General features: G+C 59.8%; 1 long non-coding RNA gene across 12 annotated transcripts in view; it reads left to right on the forward strand.

Annotated features, from left to right (window-relative positions):
• The first annotated feature begins 1,959 nt into the window (after positions 1-1,959).
• LOC127913484 (uncharacterized) overlaps positions 1,960-5,000 on the forward strand; it is a 3,069-nt gene continuing 28 nt past the window's right edge. The window contains exons 1-3 of one of the 12 annotated variants that reach the window (XR_008085700.1): positions 1,960-2,038; positions 4,053-4,104; positions 4,953-4,977. This is a non-coding gene — a long non-coding RNA (uncharacterized LOC127913484). Of the gene's footprint in view, positions 2,039-2,936; positions 3,002-3,438; positions 3,504-3,681; positions 3,747-4,052; positions 4,105-4,856; positions 4,882-4,952; positions 4,978-5,000 lie in introns of those variants that run through there. The other 11 variants (XR_008085699.1, XR_008085704.1, XR_008085702.1 and 8 more) reach the window with 11 other exon arrangements.

Below are 5,000 nucleotides of genomic sequence, written 5' to 3' on the forward strand. Positions count from 1 at the left end.
GCGCCAGGGCAGAGGGACCACGCTGCAGGTCTGTCTACAGACTGGTGTTACAGCGCCAGGGCAGAGGGACAACGCTGCAGGTCTGTCTATAGACTGGTGTTACAGCGCCAGGGCAGAGGGACACGCTGCAGGTCTGTCTATAGACTGGTGTTACAGCGCCAGGGCAGAGGGACAACGCTGCAGGTCTGTCTATAGACTGGTGTTACAGCGCCAGGGCAGAGGGACACGCTGCAGGTCTGTCTACAGACTGGTGTTACAGCGCCAGGGCAGAGGGACCACGCTGCAGGTCTGTCTACAGACTGGTGTTACAGCGCCAGGGCAGAGGGACACGCTGCAGGTCTGTCTACAGACTGGTGTTACAGCGCCAGGGCAGAGGGACACACTGCAGGTCTGTCTACAGACTGGTGTTACAGGGCAGAGGGACACGCTGCAGGTCTGTCTATAGACTGGTGTTACAGGGCCAGGGCAGAGGGACACGCTGCAGGTCTGTCTACAGACTGGTGTTACAGCGCCAGGGCAGAGGGACACGCTGCAGGTCTGCCTACAGACTGGTGTTACAGCGCCAGGGCAGAGGGACCACGCTGCAGGTCTGTCTACAGACTGGTGTTACAGCGCCAGGGCAGATGGACCACGCTGCAGGTCTGTCTACAGACTGGTGTTACAGCGCCAGGGCAGAGGGACACGCTGCAGGTCTGTCTACAGACTGGTGTTAAAGCGCCAAGGCAGAGGGACACGCTGCAGGTCTGTCTACAGACTGGTGTTACAGCGCCAGGGCAGAGGGACACGCTGCAGGTCTGTCTACAGACTGGTGTTACAGGGCCAGGGCAGAGGGACACGCTGCAGGTCTGTCTACAGACTGGTGTTACAGCGCCAGGGCAGAGGGACCACGCTGCAGGTCTGTCTACAGACTGGTGTTACAGCGCCAGGGCAGAGGGACACGCTGCAGGTCTGTCTATAGACTGGTGTTACAGCGCCAGGGCAGATGGACACGCTGCAGGTCTGTCTACAGACTGGTGTTACAGCGCCAGGGCAGAGGGACACGCTGCAGGTCTGTCTACAGACTGGTGTTACAGCGCCAGGGCAGAGGGACCATGCTGCAGGTCTGTCTACAGACTGGTATTACAGCGCCAGGGCAGAGGGACCACGCTGCAGGTCTGTCTACAGACTGGTGTTACAGTGCCAGGGCAGAGGGACCACGCTGCAGGTCTGTCTATAGACTGGTGTTACAGCGCCAGGGCAGAGGACCACGCTGCAGGTCTGTCTATAGACTGGTGTTACAGCGCCAGGGCAGAGGGACACGCTGCAGGTCTGTCTACAGACTGGTGTTACAGGGCAGAGGGACCACGCTGCTGGTCTGTCTACAGACTGGTGTTACAGGGCCAGGGCAGAGGGACACGCTGCAGGTCTGTCTACAGACTGGTGTTACAGGGCAGAGGGACACGCTGCAGGTCTGTCTATAGACTGGTGTTACAGGGCAGAGGGACCACGCTGCAGGTCTATCTACAGACTGGTGTTACAGCGCAGAGGACACGCTGCAGGTCTGTCTACAGACTGGTGTTACAGCGCCAGGGCAGAGGGACACGCTGCAGGTCTGTCTACAGACTGGTGTTACAGCGCCAGGGCAGAGGGACAACGCTGCAGGTCTGTCTATAGACTGGTGTTACAGCGCCAGGGCAGAGGGACACGCTGCAGGTCTGTCTATAGACTGGTGTTACAGCGCCAGGGCAGAGGGACAACGCTGCAGGTCTGTCTATAGACTGGTGTTACAGCGCCAGGGCAGAGGGACACGCTGCAGGTCTGTCTATAGACTGGTGTTACAGGGCAGAGGGACACGCTGCAGGTCTGTCTACAGACTGGTGTTACAGCGCCAGGGCAGAGGGACACGCTGCAGGTCTGTCTACAGACTGGTGTTACAGCGCCAGGGCAGAGGGACACGCTGCAGGTCTGTCTACAGACTGGTGTTACAGCGCCAGGGCAGAGGGACACGCTGCAGGTCTGTCTATAGACTGGTGTTACAGGGCAGAGGGACACGCTGCAGGTCTGTCTACAGACTGGTGTTACAGCGCCAGGGCAGAGGGACACGCTGCAGGTCTGTCTACAGACTGGTGTTACAGCGCCAGGGCAGAGGGACCACGCTGCAGGTCTGTCTACAGACTGGTGTTACAGCGCCAGAGCAGATGGACCACGCTGCAGGTCTGTCTACAGACTGGTGTTACAGCGCCAGGGCAGAGGGACACGCTGCAGGTCTGTCTACAGACTGGTGTTACAGCGCCAAGGCAGAGGGACACGCTGCAGGTCTGTCTACAGACTGGTGTTACAGCGCCAGGGCAGAGGGACACGCTGCAGGTCTGTCTACAGACTGGTGTTACAGGGCCAGGGCAGAGGGACACGCTGCAGGTCTGTCTACAGACTGGTGTTACAGCGCCAGGGCAGAGGACCACGCTGCAGGTCTGTCTACAGACTGGTGTTACAGCGCCAGGGCAGAGGACACGCTGCAGGTCTGTCTATAGACTGGTGTTACAGCGCCAGGGCAGATGGACACGCTGTCTGTCTACAGACTTGTGTTACAGCGCCAGGGCAGAGGGACCACGCTGCAGGTCTGTCTACAGACTGGTGTTACAGCGCCAGGGCAGAGGGACACACTGCAGGTCTGTCTACAGACTGGTGTTACAGCACCAGGGCAGAGGGACCACGCTGCAGGTCTGTCTACAGACTGGTGTTACAGGGCCAGGGCAGAGGGACACGCTGCAGGTCTGTCTACAGACTGGTGTTACAGCGCCAGGGCAGAGGGACACGCTGCAGGTCTGTCTACAGACTGGTGTTACAGGGCCAGGGCAGAGGGACACGCTGCAGGTCTGTCTACAGACTGGTGTTACAGCGCCAGGGCAGAGGGACCACGCTGCAGGTCTGTCTACAGACTGGTGTTACAGCGCCAGGGCAGAGGGACACGCTGCAGGTCTGTCTACAGACTGGTGTTACAGGGCAGAGGGACACGCTGCAGGTCTGTCTACAGACTGGTGTTACAGCGCCAGGGCAGAGGGACACGCTGCAGGTCTGTCTACAGACTGGTGTTACAGCGCCAGGGCAGAGGGACACGCTGCAGGTCTGTCTACAGACTGGTGTTACAGCGCCAGGGCAGAGGGACCACGCTGCAGGTCTGTCTACAGACTGGTGTTACAGCGCCAGGGCAGAGGGACACGCTGCAGGTCTGTCTACAGACTGGTGTTACAGCGCCAGGGCAGAGGGACCACGCTGCAGGTCTGTCTACAGACTGGTGTTACAGCGCCAGGGCAGAGGGACCACGCTGCAGGTCTGTCTACAGACTGGTGTTACAGCGCCAGGGCAGAGGGACCACGCTGCAGGTCTGTCTACAGACTGGTGTTACAGGGCAGAGGGACACGCTGCAGGTCTGTCTACAGACTGGTGTTACAGCGCCAGGGCAGAGGGACACGCTGCAGGTCTGTCTACAGACTGGTGTTACAGGGCAGAGGGACACGCTGCAGGTCTGTCTACAGACTGGTGTTACAGCGCCAGGGCAGAGGGACACGCTGCAGGTCTGTCTACAGACTGGTGTTACAGGGCAGAGGGACACGCTGCTGGTCTGTCTACAGACTGGTGTTACAGCGCCAGGGCAGAGGGACACGCTGCAGGTCTGTCTACAGACTGGTGTTACAGCGCCAGGGCAGAGGGACACGCTGCAGGTCTGTCTACAGACTGGTGTTACAGGGCAGAGGGACACGCTGCAGGTCTGTCTACAGACTGGTGTTACAGCGCCAGGGCAGAGGGACACGCTGCAGGTCTGTCTACAGACTGGTGTTACAGCGCCAGGGCAGAGGGACACGCTGCAGGTCTGTCTACAGACTGGTGTTACAGCGCCAGGGCAGAGGGACACGCTGCAGGTCTGTCTACAGACTGGTGTTACAGCGCCAGGGCAGAGGGACACGCTGCAGGTCTGTCTACAGACTGGTGTTACAGCGCCAGGGCAGAGGGACACGCTGCAGGTCTGTCTACAGACTGGTGTTACAGCGCCAGGGCAGAGGGACACGCTGCAGGTCTGTCTACAGACTGGTGTTACAGTGCCAGGGCAGAGGGACCACGCTGCAGGTCTGTCTACAGACTGGTGTTACAGCACCAGGGCAGAGGGACCACGCTGCAGGTCTGTCTACAGACTGGTGTTACAGCGCCAGGGCAGAGGGACACGCTGCAGGTCTGTCTACAGACTGGTGTTACAGCGCCAGGGCAGAGGGACCATGCTGCAGGTCTGTCTACAGACTGGTGTTACAGCGCCAGGGCAGAGGGACACGCTGCAGGTCTGTCTACAGACTGGTGTTACAGGCCAGCAGAGGACACGCTGCAGGTCTGTCTACAGACTGGTGTTACAGCGCCAGGGCAGAGGGACCACGCTGCAGGTCTGTCTACAGACTGGTGTTACAGCACCAGGGCAGAGGGACCACGCTGCAGGTCTGTCTACAGACTGGTGTTACAGTGCCAGGGCAGAGGGACACGCTGCAGGTCTGTCTACAGACTGGTGTTACAGCGCCAGGGCAGAGGGACACGCTGCAGGTCTGTCTACAGACTGGTGTTACAGGGCAGAGGACACGCTGCAGGTCTGTCTACAGACTGGTGTTACAGCGCCAGGGCAGAGGGACACGCTGCAGGTCTGTCTACAGACTGGTGTTACAGCGCCAGGGCAGAGGGACACGCTGCAGGTCTGTCTACAGACTGGTGTTACAGCGCCAGGGCAGAGGGACACGCTGCAGGTCTGTCTACAGACTGGTGTTACAGAGCCAGGGCAGAGGGACACGCTGCAGGTCTGTCTACAGACTGGTGTTACAGGGCAGAGGGACACGCTGCAGGTCTGTCTATAGACTGGTGTTACAGGGCAGAGGGACACGCTGCAGGTCTGTCTACAGACTGGTGTTACAGCGCCAGGGCAGAGGGACACGCTGCAGGTCTGTCTATAGACTGGTGTTACAGCGCCAGGGCAGAGGGACACGCTG

This window comes from Oncorhynchus keta, chromosome 3 (assembly GCF_023373465.1).
Source record: "Oncorhynchus keta strain PuntledgeMale-10-30-2019 chromosome 3, Oket_V2, whole genome shotgun sequence".
Lineage (NCBI taxonomy): Eukaryota > Metazoa > Chordata > Actinopteri > Salmoniformes > Salmonidae > Oncorhynchus > Oncorhynchus keta.